General features: G+C 40.9%; 1 long non-coding RNA gene across 2 annotated transcripts in view; it reads left to right on the forward strand.

Annotated features, from left to right (window-relative positions):
- Positions 1-674: 674 nt before the first annotated feature.
- LOC137660148 (uncharacterized) overlaps positions 675-17,171 on the forward strand; it is a 228,757-nt gene continuing 212,260 nt past the window's right edge. For both annotated transcript variants that reach the window (XR_011047629.1, XR_011047628.1), the window contains exons 1-2: positions 675-796; positions 12,183-12,355. This is a non-coding gene — a long non-coding RNA (uncharacterized lncRNA). The remainder of the gene's footprint in view (positions 797-12,182; positions 12,356-17,171) is intronic.

Here is a 17,171-nt window from a genome sequence, read left to right on the forward strand (position 1 = left end):
TTCTAGGACTTAACATTGCCTTTAGAATGGTATATTAATGTTTTATAAGCCATAACACCAAAGTCATTTTTGCCACGTCACCATCAGTATTCTGAAAATGCTTTTTCACTTGTTTTACCAAACAGGATGACTAGAAACCCTTCGTGAGTTTTAAATTCACAGTCAAATAAAACATAAATGGGATATAACACATTCCATTTCTTTTATATAATTGTATTTTGTTGTTCTTGTTTACAAAAGAATATATTCTATACGAAAGAATTTTAAAGCTCAGACAATAGTTTTTTTTTAATGAATGATCCTTATAATCAGTTTTAACTAATTTATATTACCAATTTGTATTTTAACAATTGAATAAAATCCTAAATATAAGTTAAAGTAATTTCATTTTTTAATATATTTGTTATATATTACTGTGTCCACAAAATATTATTATTATTATTATTATTATTATTATTATTATTATTATTATTATTATTATTATTATAAGAAACACTAAGGGAAAATTTTTGAAAAAAGACTATAAAATATCTTGAGATTAGACTATAAAGAGTTACTCAAGTTAAATTCATATAACATTATAAAGAATAAACTCTAAAATACGTCCCAAGATTCCTAGAGGAGCCGTTATAAAGATGAACCTGAAAGGTGTGACAGGTTGAAGTTTGAACCAGGAACATGGCCGGCTCAGGCGCTCACTGGAACTGTCAGTCAGTCAGTCTGTCAAAACAGTGAAATACGGAAGGTTTCAATTCCACTTTCTTACGCCACTTGTCCTGCCAAAAAATTCCGTAATGTAAGTGATTTCCTAATCTTTTTGGATGGTATACATACATACCATCCATACTGTCAAATAAGTGTTGTATACATAATGTATGAAATTGTGGCAACAAGGCAAGTTCCTTCTATATCGTATCTATTTAAATTTGCATGAATGCCTTGTCAAAGGTGTCTTATCACGTTGGTGCTTTAGTCCTGTCAAATGAAACTAGCCATTTTTAATTAGTAATGTGAATTATCCAGTGGGAAGTAACCTTATATGGCCATGGGGGTAATTTTGTATATTCCAATATAAGAGATTTGATTTCATTTGGGTTTGCCTCTAAATGTTTTAAGTTAACCCTCTGTATTAAAAAAATTAAATTATTCTTATTAAAATTATACTTATTATAATTGATTGCTAAGCCATAACCCTAGTGGGAAAAGCAGGATGCTGTAAACCCAGGGGCTCCAATAGTGAAAATCCCACAGTGAGGAAAGGAAATAAGGAAAAAATAGAATATTTCAAGATATTTATAAAGTATGTTACTGTTAGCTTAGTGGATATGTCCTAACCTACTGTAGGGTACTCCCTACCTAACCCTACTTCATTTGCTGTGTGTCCTTTAGCATAAGGGATCACTGAAATCATATTAGAAATCATAGAAAGACATGAATTAGTAGCAAGGGTAGAATGTAAACTGTGTGGGGGCAGAAACTGAACACCTCTCTCATTTCATTCTTTACTGTCCAGACCTTAGCGACGAGAGAAGGAAAATATTAAAGAACTACAGGGTTGTTGTGGCGGGTGTGGTAACGTCTCTGACTGGTGAACTGGAAAGGCGAAACTGAACTGATACTTTGATATATGAACCATATATTTTTCCTACTATATCTTGTGTTTTATGCATTTCTGACTTTTATTATTGGGACAAACCACCCATTCATGAGTTTTTGGACCCCCTTTGTACAAAGACAATTACAGGGGACACCAGTCAGGAAACAGGTTTTCTTTTTTGGGGGGGGTGAGGAAAGGCCAAAAATGACTGATTTGCAGCAATAATAATAGTCAGAAATACAAAATAAACACAAGATAACTAGTTGGAAAAATATATAGTTTATGTAAGTAGATGAAAATTAGAAGTATCACAATTTTCTATGATTCACTTAAGTCCTTCTAATAGGGGTTTGGTCGGTCATGGCTCACTTTGCTTGCAAATAGGCGTAATCTCACTGCTCCTATGTTCTGGCAAGCAGCACACGGATGTTCTGTGTACACCACCCCCGGGGTCACTTTCGGTTATTTTTTTTTTCCTTTCACATGAGCAACAAAAGCTATATAGTGAACAGAGCATTCTCATCCTATTCAATTGCTGATATAGATTAGATTACACTAAATTTCGAAATAGATTTTACTTTCCACTTGGAGATGTCTTTCCATGATGGTAGTACAGTATAGTTGAAACTGAAAGTTAGGGTGGAAAAAATTGTCTGTTGTAAAACAACATCTGGGAACTTGTGCATAAATATTTGGAAGCTAGTAATTGGTTAAAAAAAGCAGGTAATAATTACATTATTGTAAATACACAGAAAACTCCCCAAACCGCTTGGAACCAATGCATGCGCAGTAACTCGCCATCACTCTCAAATGTAAACAATGGCCTTGGAATGAAAAATATACTTCACATTTTAATCAATCGATGCATAAGTTATCATGGCCCAGACCCCATTAAACATAGAGAAAAGGCCAAGCTAGCCAGCACTTGTCCATTTCTTACAGTGAATTCCAATTTCTTTAGTAATAAAAGTATCATATATTAACTCTGAAAACAATGAAAAGTGTATTTTTTTTAGTGGAAGTATTAAAGAAGTTCTATCTACGAACAGAGCACAACATATTACTGACATTAAATGTAGATCCATATGTTTACTTGTGCAACGTTCTTCATAATCACAGGAAGATAGGGTTGACAATTATATTTTAATTTTAGCTGAATACATGAACTGTTAATTTTTAAAAAAGGTCATCTTGTGACATCAATTTCAGACCATGATTAGTAGCATGAACCGCAGTTCCTTTGTTGCTCAGTTGCTGGCTTTATATGCAATTAGACATTCCTGGTAGTCACTTATGCATCTGGCAAAAGGTACTGGATGTTTACAATATCCATCTTCTTTTTTCCCACCGTTATCCCTACATGAATGGGTCAGTTGCCTGATGCGTCCTCTCCAATACCTTTAGTCAAAGGTATCCTCTTCCACTAAACCTCTTTTCTCCATATCATCCCTGACCTTGAGGACATCTAATTCTCTGCCTTCCACTTGATATTCTCCCCCTAATAGGTTTATCCCAAGCCCTTCTCACACCCTCCCCACCATCCATCCTTAACACGTGCCCACACCATCCATCCTTAACACGTGCCCGCACCATCCATCCTTAACATGTGCCCGCACCATCCATCCTTAACACGTGCCCGCACCATCCATCCTTAACATGTGCCCGCACCATCCATCCTTAACACGTGCCCGCACCATCCATCCTTAACACGTGCCCGCACCATCCATCCTTAACACGTGCCCACACCATCCATCCTTGCTTAACATGTGCCCACACCATCCATCTTTAACATGTGCCCATACCATCCATCCTTAACACGTGCCCATACCATCCATCCTTAACACGTGCCCACACCATCCATCCTTAACACATGCCCTCACCATCCATCCTTAACACATGCCCTCACCATCCATCCTTAACACGTGCCCACACCATTCTCGGTCGTGACACCCTTATCATCTCAGTAATACTACACTGACTTTCTTCTTATTTCATCATTTTCCAATCTTTCAAAGAGTGATATTCCCATAAACCACCTTAGCTTTCTCATCTGTTCTATCTATTTTCTATCCATGTGGGTGATTATTTGTGATATGTCTTTTGAGCAGGAACAGCTATACTGTACATGTTAGGGAGCAGAATTATAAATATTGAATAATTGTCGTCGCTAAAATCGAAGATTTTGCGAAGGTTATGGATTCCCTCGGGCGTCATTTGTTTCTGAGCAATTGTACACAAAAAGTACGGTTCCGATTTTGACCAAAGTTGGTAGTTGTGTTGGGTAGTACCCAAGGAGGAATTTGTAACATTTTGGATAGAGTGCATCAAAGTACAGGTACACAGCAGTACTTTGAAATAATCACAATGTTAATTACATGACAATTTGTTTGTGAACAACATTGCACAAAAACTACAGAACCAATTTCAACAAACATTGGTGGATATGTGGGGTATGATCCAAGGACAGATTCATTAGATGTTGAAGAATAAATGTCTTCACCTCTGTAATGACGTGTATAAAAAGGATATGAACTTTTTTTTTTACCTCTGCCAACAATGTTTGGAAGGTTATGTTTTACCCTGTTTGTGTGTATTTGTGAACAGCTTCCTGGCCGCAATTTTAGTCTGAGAATAATGAAATTAGCAGGGATTAGCTTTCATGTAAAATTCTGGAAATTCAAGGTCAAGGTCACAGTCAAGCAAAATGTCCGTGTATGAAAATCCACGCCAATTGATACATGTTAAGGTCCAAGGTCAAGGTCGAGAGATAAGCTGCTGCGGCGGAGGTCTGCGCCCTACAGAGGGCCCCTTTGGTTTTACCTCTGTTCTGCATTCCGTTATCCATCCGAGTGTTGAATAAAAGGTTTTTGCTGTAGGAACAGTCCTTTATAATTATGCCTGATTTTACTCATCTCTGACGTAGGCATTTACTCAATTTATATAGAAAATAGCAACAATTATTTTCTACATTATCTTAGGTTACAACTCGATTGCTATTCTGACCATTGTTCTCTAGCCTTGGGTAATGCCATAGCCTCAGTACTATGGTCTTCCACTGTCTTGGGTTAAAGTTCTCTTGCTTGAGGGTACACTGGGGCCACACTGGGGGGCACTCTTCTATCTTATTTCTCTTCCTCTTGTTTTCTTTTAAGTTTTTATAGTTTATATAGGAGATATTTATTTTAATGTTACTGTTGTTTAAATATTTTATTTTTCAATATTAATCTTACCCGATAATCATGTAGCTGTCAACTCTGTTGCCGACAGAAATCTACGGTCGGGATACGCCAGCGATCGCTATACAGGTGGGGGTGAACACCACAGCGCCATCTGTGGTCAGGTACTCTAGTACTTCTTGTCAACACCACCTCAATTTTTCCTCTGTCGTGCCTCCGGCTAGACCTACATGGATACGCTGTTGATTCTGGAGTTATTGCTCACGATTTGGTGATGTATTTGCTCTAGAGTTTAGCCTTCGCTATTCAGGAAGCTATATCATTAGCTTAGCAAGTTTTTGGAATTAATTTGATTTAATTGTTGATTTAATTTTGGTACGAAGAGAGTATGAACTCTCTTTCACTTTTAAATGGCCGACCCTTCCCTTAGCGGAAGTGTTGGTGTCGAAGAGAGTATAGACTCTCTTAATTTTGCTTAACAAAGTTATAGAATTATTTTATATCTCCGCCTTTTATAGGCCTCTTTGATTAACTTCCTTTTATTATAAACTTATTTAAATTAATTTTTATATTTGTTTATATTCGACCTTTCCTAATAGTAGGCGGTCTTTTCTTGGTACCGAAGTTAATTAACTTTGAGCCCGTCATTTCGTTTTTACCTGTTAACATATTATGCTATTTTAATGTTTTTGAAAGAATTTCTTTGATAGTCTTGTACTGTTTTCAAAGTTGAACTAACGTTTTGTTTTGTCTCTGCAGTTGTTGACGTTCAGAACGTTCAACTTGCGCTCTATCGTTACGATAGAGAGAGAGTCTATCACGGTGTCACGTTGCAGTAAGAGTAAACCGATTCTAGCGTTTTGTTCATTCTTTCTTAGCTTAAATGGTTCTATTCTAAAAAGGAACTTTTTATTTGGGAAACCTTTCAGTTTTTTTTTCCTTTAACAATAATATGTTTTAACGATATATATAATTGGGCTCTTCTCTCAGATGTTAAGTCAAGAGAGAGAGAGAGAGAGAGAGATAGAGACGGAGGGAGAGAGAGGAGGATAAACGATTCGTTCAAGCGGGTAACGTTGTTATCGTTTTTGTTCTTCTCCCTAGTCTCTTTAGGGGAAGAAGGTAAACGTTTCTAGAGTTTTATTCTTGTTCTCAGACTTTATGCGGTGAGAGATTTTAAACGTAGTTTATTTGATCTAGTGTTTAATCTCTTTTCCAGCCACTGAATTATTTATCTTTCATTATGTTTTTCTGTTACATTGTAATACTGTTTTCGCAATTACTAACTTTTAAGGAAGGATAGAATTGCGTGTTTCAGGTACAAACCACTTAAAGTTTCGAGTTCAGTGAAATAAGTGCAAACAGAAAATCAAAAGTGATAAAGTGATAAGCGCAAAGTTTTACAGTGTTGCGTTCGAGGGTTCGTCTGTTCGTGCCAGTTGTTCGCCTAGTCTGGGACCTCTTACAAGCTCCCAAGCCCAGGGGAGAAGTAATGTCGAAGGACTTATGGGTTCAGCAGGCCTTGATCGACGAACAGACGTTTCCCTCCGTGGTTTCGGGTGTAACCAACTCACGTAGCCGACGTGATCACCCCACCCACACAAAGACGAGAGAGCCCATTTATTCCTCGTCTGCGGAAGAGGTTTCTCGCAGAAACCATGGACCAAATCTTGCAGCTTTTAAGTGCAAGTCGGTCCCTTCCGCGCAAGTCCAACTCCTAGGTGGTGCCATTAGCACTGGGTCAGTTCGGACTTGCTGCAGTACGACAACTGCACACCTCCCAGAGAGGCAAGGTGGTATCGCAACAGACAGTAACTCCGTCTGTTGCCGCACCAGCTGTTTTAGACCCTCAGTTTCAACTGACAGTAGCTCCGTTTGTTGTTGTCTTTCTTAAACTCTAGTGGTCTATGCTGCTGACAATGCAGTCTCAGCTTGCGGTGTTGATGCAGGAGTTTCAGGCAGAGAAGGTTAACACACCTCCTCCTGCGAGCGCTCCTCCACCTCTACGCAGTCCAGCCTGCCAGACGTATGATGTTGAGGTTCCTCAAGCTACCTCCATGCGTGAGCTGCCGCGTTGGGAGTTGCCAGATACCAGCTCTGTGCAGCAACCTCCACTTTCCTTGAGGCAGGAGCCTCTTGCCACGCGGCAACCTCCTCAACACTTGAGGCAGGAGCCTTATGCTTTGCAGCAACCTCCTCTACCCTTGAGGTAGGAGCCTAATGCGTTGCGACTACCTCCTCCATCCTCGAGGCAGCTACCTCTTGCGGTGCGACAACCTCCACCATCCTCGAGGCAGCAACCTCAACTCCACCTCTGCGCAGTCCACCCTGCCAGACGTATGAAGTTGAGGTTCCTCAACCTACCTCCTCGCGTGAGCTGCTGCATTGGGAGTTGCCAGATACCAGGGCTATGCAGCAACCTCTTGCGTTGCGGCAACCTCCACCATCCTTGAGGCAGCAACCTCAACTCTTGCGGCAGCCACCTCCACTCTTGAGGCAAGAACCTCAACTATTGAATGGGCTCTCGTGGCATGGTTGGTTTCGACCTGGCCTTTCATTAGAAGGGGCTAGCGTTCGATCCCAAGTATGAGGTAGAAATTTATTTCTATTTGAACACGATGTTGTGTTGATATTTATCCATATTGACTCATTAGGGGTAATTTGGATGAATTACTACCAATTTTTCAATATTAATCTTACCCGATAATCATGATTATGGGGTAAGTATATTCAAAAATTTATTTTACTAATGAAAATAACATTGTGTCATGTGGTAGCCCGGGGAAATCTGGTAAAACTCGCTGGTAAAGAGACTGATGTCTCACCAGGTAAATCCTCGGACAGCTAGATTAGTGTCAGGTTCAGATTTCTTTAAAAAATCCTCCTCTACCCATGAGGCAGCCTCATGCTTATGAGGAGCCTCATGCTATGCGGCATCCTCCTCAAACCATGAGGCAAAAGCCTCATGCTATGTGGCAACCGCCTCAACCCATGAGGCAGGAGCCTCATATTATGCGGCATCCTCCTCAACGCATGCGGCATAAGCCTCATCCCTTGCATGAGCCTCATCCCATGCAGCATAAGCCGCACGCCATGCAACATGCTCTGCTTACCTTACAGCATGCTCTACATACAGCATGCTCTGCATACCTTACCGCATGCTTCTCAGTCACACATCTTTGGTTGTTGCCAACTCACTAGACTGTCAAGCAGTTTCATACGTTGCCTTCTAGTCTGCTGCTTTTGCACCAGTGAAACCCTCACTGAGAGAACTTAGCTTTTCTCGGATATGGTTCCTGTAGATGAGAAAGTGCTATTCTCCCTCCTTCTGATTTTCCCTTGAGGACTCTGTCATTTGGAGAGGAGCCTTTAGCTGCTTAGCCTCCTATGGACTTTTATTTAAGCATAGCATGCTTCCAGGGAGGGTAATGGTTCCACTTCAGTCGCTAACCCCGTCTGTTACCACACCTGCTCCCATAGACCTTGAGCTGTGTTGCAAGACATGCAGTCCAAGCTTAGTCCTTGTTAGAGGATTTTTTGTTTACGGAGTCAGTGTGTCACTGGGAAGACGTTCAACAACCAGCAGAAGTGTCTTGTTGTGACGCAGTGCGGCAACCTCAGCAACCCGATAAGGAGTTGTCTGTACGACCCAGACAGTCTAGACAGCTTCGGGTTGTCACTGTACTTCCTCGCTTCCCCATGGTTGACAGTTCACAGACTGTGCAGCAGTACCATGATCTTGTGTCCGGCTCCGTCAGACGACTAGCTTTTAAGAGCTCCCACAAGTCGTCGCTGTCTGGAGATTCTCAGATGGACTATGGATCTGACCAAGGAACTGGGCCTCCTGGTCAATTTTGAGGAGTCCCAGCTCGTCCCATCCCAGACCATTGTCTACCTGGGTATGGATCTTCAGAGTCGAGCTTTTCGGGCTTTTCCGTCGGCCCCAAAGATATACTAAGCCCTAGATTGCATCCAGAGCATGCTGAGAAGGAACCGATGCTCAGTCAGGTAGTGGATGAGTCTAACAGGGACACTTTCATCGCTGGCACTGTTCATCGAGTTAGGGAGACCCCACCTCCCCCCCTTCAGTATCATCTAGCGGCTCACTGGATAAAGGACATGACGCTAGAGACGATCTCAGTTCCTGTTTCCGAAGAGAGGAGGTCTACTCTCACGTGGTGAAAGAACAGCTTTCTTCTCAAGGAAGTCTACCTTTGGCTGTTCAGAAACCCGACCGCCGTCTCTTCTCTGACGCATCAGACACGGGCTGGGGTGCGACTTTGGACGGACAGGAATGCTCGGGAACATGGAATCAGGAGCTAAGGACACTTCACATCTATTGCAAGGAGCTGTTGGCGGTTCATCTGACCTTGATAAACTTCAAGTCCCTCCAGCTTAACAAGGTGGTGGACGTGGACTCTGACAACACCACAGCCTTGGCTTACATCTCCAAGCAGGGAGGGACTCATTCGTGGAAGTTGTTCTAGATCGCAAGGGACCTCCTCATCTGGTTAAAAGATCGAAAGCTCACGCTGGTAACGAGGTTCATTCAGGGCGATATGAATGTCATGGCAGATCGCCTTAGCCGGAAGGGTCAGGTCATCCCCACAGAGTGGACCCTTCACAAGAATGTTTGCAGCAGACTTTGGGCCCTGTGGGGTCAGCCAACCATAGATCTGTTCGCTACCTCGATAACCTAGAGGCTCCCGTTGTATTGTTCTCCGATTCCAGACCCAGCAGCAGTTCACGTGGATGCTTTTCTGCTGGATTGGTCCCATCTCGACCTGTATGCATTCCCGCCGTTCAAGATTGTCAACAGGGTACTTCAGAAGTTCGCCTCTCACAAAGGGACACGGCTGACGTTGGTTCGCTCCGCTCTGGCCCGCGAGAGAATGGTTCATAGAGGTACTGCAAGGGCTGGTCGACATTCCCAGGACTCTTCCTCTAGGAGTGGACCTTCTACGTCTACCTCACGTAAAGAAGGTACATCCAAACCTCCACGCTCTTCGTCTGACTGCCTTCAGACTTTCGAAAGACTCTCAAGAGCTAGGGGCTTTTCGAAGGAGGCAGCCAGAGCGATTGCCAGAGCAAGGAGGACATCCACTCTCAGAGTCTATCAGTCTAAAGGGGAAGTCTTCCGAAGCTGGTACAAGGCCAATGCAGTTTCCTCATCCAGTACCACTGTAACCCAGATTGATGACTTCCTGTTACATCTAAGGAACGTAAGATCCCTTTCAGCTCCTACGATTAAGGGTTACAGAAGTATGTTGGCAGCGGTTTTCCGCCACAGAGGCTTGGATCTTTCCACCAACAAAGATCTACAGGACCTCCTTAGGTCTTTTAAGACCTCAAAGGAACGTCGGTTGTCCACTCCAGGCTGGAATCTAGACGTGGTCCTAAGGTTCCTTATGTCATCAAGATTTGAACCTCTCCAATCAGCCTCTTTTAAGGACCTCACATTAAAAACTCTTTTCCTCGTGTGCTTGACAACAGCTAAAAGAGTAAGTGAGATCCACGCCTTCAGCAGGAACATAGTTTTCACATCTGAAACGGCTACATGTTCCTTGCAGCTCGGTTTTTTGCTAAAACGAGCTTCCTTCACGTCCTTGGCCTAAGTCGTTCGAGATCCCAAGCCTGTCCAACTTGGTGGGGGACGAACTGGAGAGAGTACTTTGCCCAGTTAGAGCTCTTAGGTACTATCTAAAAAGGTCATAACCTTTACGAGGACAATCAGAAGCCTTATGGTGGGCTATCAAGAAGCCTTCTCTTCCAAGGTCTAAGAACTCAGTTTCTTACCTATTCAGACTCCTGATTAGGGAAGCACATTCTCATCTGAAGGAAGAAGACCTTGCTTTGCTGAAGGTAAGGACACATGAAGTGAGAGCTGTGGCTACTTCAGTGGCCCTCAAACAGAACCGTTCTCTGCAGAGTGTTATGGATGCAACCTATTGGAGAAGCAAGTCAGTGTTCGCATCATTCTATCTCAAAGATGTCCAGTCTCTTTACGAGAACTGCTACACCCTGGGACCATTCGTAGCAACGAATGCAGTAGTAGGCGGGGGCTCAGCCACTACATTCCCATAATCCCATAACCTTTTTAACCTTTCTCTTGAATACTTTTTATGGGTTGTACTGTCGGCTAAGAAGCCTTCCACATCCTTGTTGATTTGGCGGGTGGTCAATTCTTTCTTGAGAAGCGCCGAGGTTAAAGGTTGTGATGAGGTCCTTTAGTATGGGTTGCAGCCCTTTATACTTCAGCACCTAAGAGTCGTTCAGCATCCTAAGAGGACCGCTACGCTCAGTAAGAAAGACGTACTTAATAAAGGCAGAGTAATGGTTCAAGTCGTCTTCCTTACCAGGTACTTATTTATTTTATGTTATTTTTGAATAACTAATAAAATAAAATACGGGATACTTAGCTTCTGTGTTAACATGTATGCTGGTCTCCACCCACCACCCTGGGTGTGAATCAGCTACATGATTATCGGGTAAGATTAATATTGAAAAATGTTATTTTCATTAGTAAAATAAATTTTTGAATATACTTACCCGATAATCATGATTTAATTGACCCACCCTTCCTCCCCATAGAGAACCAGTGGACCGAGGAAAAAATTGAGGTGGTGTTGACAAGAAGTACTAGAGTACCTGACCACAGATGGCGCTGTGGTGTTCACCCCCACCTGTATAGCGATCGCTGGCGTATCCCGACCGTAGATTTCTGTCGGCAACAGAGTTGACAGCTACATGATTATCGGGTAAGTATATTCAAAAATTTATTTTACTAATGAAAATAACATTTTTCCTTGCTTCCTTTCCTCACTGGGCTATTTTCCTTGTTGGAGCCCCTTGGCATTTAGCATCCTGCTTTTCCAACTAGGGTTGTAGCTTAGCAATTAATAATGATAATAGCTGCTGTCACTCCCCTTTATTTATCATTGCGTGTTATAACTTCCCTGTAGGTGGGAGTGGGGCATTACTAGTGGAACTTTTTAGCTTTCTTCTTTATGTCTCTTCCAGCTAATTCTCTTGAATCTTGCTGTGAAGCTTCTCCTAGCCTTACTTCACAGTCTAACCTGCGGGAAATTTTCCCAATTTTACCGTTTTGCTGAATGACCTTTCAGACTTTAGTGCCAGGTCATATATCCCAAATTTGTAAATCCATCTTATATTCAAGCATTAGATGGTAATATAAATCTATACATGTATCTAATAAAGATATTTTTTTTATTTTTCCAAATACCGTAACTAGAACATTCATTATATTGTACAAATTTATTCTGCATGAAATGATTTTCTGGTTTTACACTGGGACAGTAGATGGAACTAGAAATCTTTTTTGTTCACGGTTTTATAAATATAAATATTTGTATGCATTATAATGTATATTAACACCTTTCTACTCACAGGTAGGCTATGCACTCAAGACGGTGGTTAGCGGTTGCGGCCGGGCATGTCTGAAGAGGATGCCGCCAACCCTAATCCAATACAATTAAATGGATGGCCCCGATCCAGTTCTAGGCAAGAGGACCCTCCAAGCAAATGATACCTGATGGTAGATTTTATACAACTTGAATATCAGGTAAGATTTCTTTTAAACTACCTTTCAACATTGTTGTAAATTTCAGTTGACTAAATTGTGTGAATATTTGAGGATCAGGGTAAAAATATATTTAAGTATGAAAAAATATGTTCCTAATTGGATGCAAACCTTTGTCATTTATATGGGTTAGCTCTGGAAGAGTTTTGTGTCCAAATTGAAGAATTATTGTGGGACTGGCAGTCTTGTATGGCTGCCTCGTGGGCCCACCATGCCCTTGGGTGTGGCGATGCTAGCAGCTGTATGCTCACTTTGCTCCTGGCCGCTACGAATTTTATCTGTCCGTTACTGACCACCTTGCTGTGTTTTGTGTTATAATCGTTTTCTTATAACTAGTATGAGTGCTAAGCAAGTGGTTCTGAGAACCTGCCCAGGCCTTGAAAGTTGCCTTTGTGACACCTTCATGAGCCAAGTTGACATAGACTAGCCACCCGTTGAGATACTACCACTAAAGAGTGGTGGGGTCTTTTGATTGGCCAGACCGTACTACATTGGATCCTTCTCTCTGGTTATGGTTCATTTCCCCTTTGCTTACACATGCACCAAGTAGTCTGGCATATTATTTTTACATTCTCCTCTGTCCTCATACACATGAAAACATTGAGGTCACCTAACAATTCTTTACTCAAGGGGTTAACTAATGCTCTGTAACTGTTCATTGGCTTCTTTCCTCTTGGTAAGGATAGAAGACTCTTTAGCTATGGTAAACAGCTCTTCAAGGAGAAGGACACTCCAAAATGAAACCATTGTTTTCTAGTCTTGGGTAGTGCCATAGCCTCTGTACCATGGTATTCCAATGCCTTTGGTTAGAGTTCTCTTGCTTAAGGGTACACTCGGGGGCCACTATTCTATCTTACTTCTCTTATTATTATTGTTATGATTATTAAATGCTCATTATTATTAAATGCTAAGCTACAATCCTAGTTGGAAAAGCAGGATGCTATAAGCCCAGTGGCCCCAACAGGGAAAATAGCCCTGTGAGGAAAGGAAACAAGGAAAAATAAAATATTTTAAGAACAGTAACATTAAAATAAATATTTCCTTTATAAACAATAAAAACTTTAACAGAAGAGGAAGAGAAACTAGATAAAACAGTGTGCCAAAGTGTACCCTCAAGCAAGAGAACTCTAACCCAAGTCAGTGGAAGACCATGGTACTGAGGCTATGGCACTTCCCAAGACTGGAGAACAATGGTTTGATTTTGAAGTGTCCTTCTCCAAGAAGAGCTGCTTACCATGGCTAAAGAGTTTTAATACCCTTACCAAGAGGAAAATATAGCCACTGCACAATTAAAGTGCAGTAGTTAACCCCTTGAGAGAAGAATTGTTTAGTAATCTCAGTGTTGTCCGGTGTATGAGGACAAAGGAGAATCTGTAAAGAATAGGCCAGACTATTCGGTGTCTGTGTAGGCAAAGGAAAAGAACCGTAAACAGAGAGAAGGATCCAATGTAGTACTTCCTGTCAAAGGATCCCATAACACTCTAGCAGTAGTATCTCAACAGGCAGCTGGTGCCCTGGCCAACCTACTACCTTGTTTTTGTTAAATTTCTTATTGTTTGTAGAGGAAATATATATTTTAATGTTACTGTTCTTAAAATATTTTATTTTTCCTTGTTTCCTTTCCTCACTGGCAATTTTCCCTGTTGGAGCCCCTGGGCTTTAAGCATTTAGATTTTCCAACTAGGGTTGTAGCGTAGCAAGTAATAGTAATAATAATAATAATAATAATAATAATAATAATAATAATAATAATATAGTTTGAACAGCAGCTGTGAATCCCAACAGCGTTGCAAACCATCTGCTACTAAATTACAATAAAGAAAGAAGATATTGAAAAAAAATGAAAACTGAAAGGAAAGAAATCATTCAGAGAAGTTATGAGATCTTTTTCCTTTTCACCGTGAAGGAACTTCAAAGAAGGTTTTGCCAAACAAATCCTTTAGTTAAATTCATTCTTATTAGGAAAGTCAAGATGAGCTCCATATTTTTCTTATTTCTGTACCTCCTAAAATAATATAGGCCTTGCTTTTGCTTTTAGCATTTTACTTCGACTTGACCCGGGCTGATGGTGCTGAATCATATCTGCCTCAAAGTTACTGAGCTGCTGCTGTTATTATTATTAATAGCTAAGCTACACCCCTACTTTGAAAAGCAGGATGCTATAAGACCAACATGCACACATTGATCAGTGCATATATTTTCGTTTTTCTCTGTTATTGGCTCATATGAGTTTTCAGTAGTCAATATATTAAAGTATGTCTTCTGCGATCTCATTTATGGCGGTATCTCGGAAATTGTTGTTATGCTTTGGTATGTGATCTCAGTATTTTGAATAGGTAAAAAGAAAAATAAAGAATATTAGAAAATCTAATGGTTCTTGCTTCGCCATGCGCTCACTTTGCTCGCGAAAGAGTAAAAACATCAAGCTCCGTATGTACTGGCAAGCGGTAATGTTCAGCTGCACACGCTAACATCAATGATTGATTATTATTTCTTAGATAATTATTTCCGCTATATATATATATTTTTTTTTAGAAAATTTAATGGTTCTTGCTTTGTCATGAAGTGAAATGTGAAAACTACTATCAGATGAGACTGCATACCAAAACAAAAGCATGACTTTGAGATCGCATACCAAAACAGCAGCCAATTTTCTTTACATTTACTTTAAGGGCTGCTTTTCTGGTCCTATGCTGCAGGGGAACCCAACTCTCTACAGGACCTTCACAGACATTTTATCATTTACAGTCCAAGGCATTCAGTAATTCACAGTTTGGAAATGTGTGACCCACATTATTGTTATTATTATTCTTATTTTTATTCTTGTTTTTACTAGCTAAGCTACAACCCTACTTGGAAAAGCAAGATTCCATAAGCCCAAGGGCTCCAACAGGGAAAAATAACCCAGTGAGGAAAGGAAATTAGGAAATACGACATGAGACGTTATGAACAATTGAAATAAAGTATTTTCAATATTAAACTTACCCGATAATCATGTAGCTGTCAACTCCGTTGCCCGACAGAATTCTACGGGAGGGATACGCCAGCTATCACTATACTAGAAGGGGGTGTACTCACAAGCGCCACCTGTGGCCAGGTACTACAGTACTTGTTGTTGACGCCACCTCACTTTTTCCTCTGTCGTGCTTCCGGCAAGACGTTCTTGGATACGCTTATGATTTTGGAGTATTGTTCACGGTTTGGTGAAGTATTTCTCTAAAATTTGCAGCTATTCGCTATACTGGAAACTTCTATATTAGCTTAGTTAGCTTTTGGAATTAATTTGATTAATTATGGTGACGAAGAGAGTATGAACTCTCTTTCACCTTTAAATGGCCGACCCTTCCCTTAGACGGAAGTGTTGGTGTCTAAGAGAGTATAGACTCTCTTTCTTAATTTTGCTTAACAAAAGTTATAGATTTATTTTATATCTCTCCGCCTTTTATAGGCCTCTTCGATTAACTTCCTTTTATTATAAACTTATTAAAATTAATTTTTATATTTGTTTATATTCGACCTTTCCTAATAGTAGGCGGTCTTTTCTTGGTACCGAAGTTAATTAACATTGAGCCCGTCATTTCGGTTTTACCTGTTAACATATTATGCTATTTTAATGTTTTTGAAAGAATTTCTTTGATAGTCTCGTACTGTTTTCAAAGTTGAACTAACGTTTTGTTTTGTCTCTGCAGTTGTTGACGTTCAGAACGTTCAACTTGCGTTCTATCGTTACGATAGAGAGAGAATTTTCACGGTGTCACGTTGCAGTAAGAGTAACCGTGTCTAGCGTTTTGTTCATTCTTTCTTAACTTAATGGTTTTAATTCTAATAAAGGAACTTTTCATTTTGGGAAATATTTTCCTTTAACAATAATATGTTTTAACGATATATATGATTGGGCTCTTCTCTCAGGTTCTAAGTAGAGAGAGAGAGAGAGAGAGAGAGAGAGAGAGAGAGAGAGAGAGAGAGAGAGAGAGAGATAGAGACGTAGGGAGAAAGAGGAGGATAAACGTTTCGTTCAAGCGAGTAACGTTGTTATCGTTTTTGCTCTTCTCCCTAGTCTCTTTAGGGGAAGAAGGTAAACGTTTCTAGAGTTTTTTCTTGTTCTCAAGCTTTATGCGGTGAGAGAATTTAAACGTAGTTTATTTGATCTAGTGTTTAGTCTCTTTCCAGCCACTGAATTATTTATCTTTCATTATATTTTTCTGTTACATTGTAATTCTGTTTTCGCAATTACTAACTTTTGAGAAAGGATAGAATTGCGTGTTTCAGGTACAAACCACTTAAAGTTTCGAGTTCAGTGAAATAAGTGCAAACAGAAAATCAAAAGTGATAAGTGATTAGCGCAAAGTGTCAGTGTTGTGCGTGAGGGTACTTCTGTGCGTGCCAGTCGTCCTCCCAGTCCGGGACCTCTTGCAAGCTCCCAAGCCCAGGGGAGAAGCAATGTCGAAGGGCAAAAGGATTTGCCAGGCCTTGATCGGCGCACAGAAGTATCCTCGGTGGTTGCGGGCGTGTCTTACAGAGACCGTCACTCCCACCCGCAGACGATTGAGCCCTTATTTTGCTCGTTTGCAGAAGAAATTTCGGGGAGAAAACGCTGGTCTCAGGTCTCAAGACCTCTTAAACGTAAAGTCCAGACCTATGCCAGACGTACGAAGTTAGAGTTCTACAACCCGGATGCAGTCATTGGGTTAGCTCTGACTCTCCGCAGTCATCAGGTGACTGCACACCTCCTAAGAGAGGTAAGGTGTTGTCGTAACAGATCTCATCTTCTGTTAAGGCTTTGCCTCAGCAGACCTTA

This window comes from Palaemon carinicauda, chromosome 20 (assembly GCF_036898095.1).
Source record: "Palaemon carinicauda isolate YSFRI2023 chromosome 20, ASM3689809v2, whole genome shotgun sequence".
Classification (NCBI taxonomy): domain Eukaryota; kingdom Metazoa; phylum Arthropoda; class Malacostraca; order Decapoda; family Palaemonidae; genus Palaemon; species Palaemon carinicauda.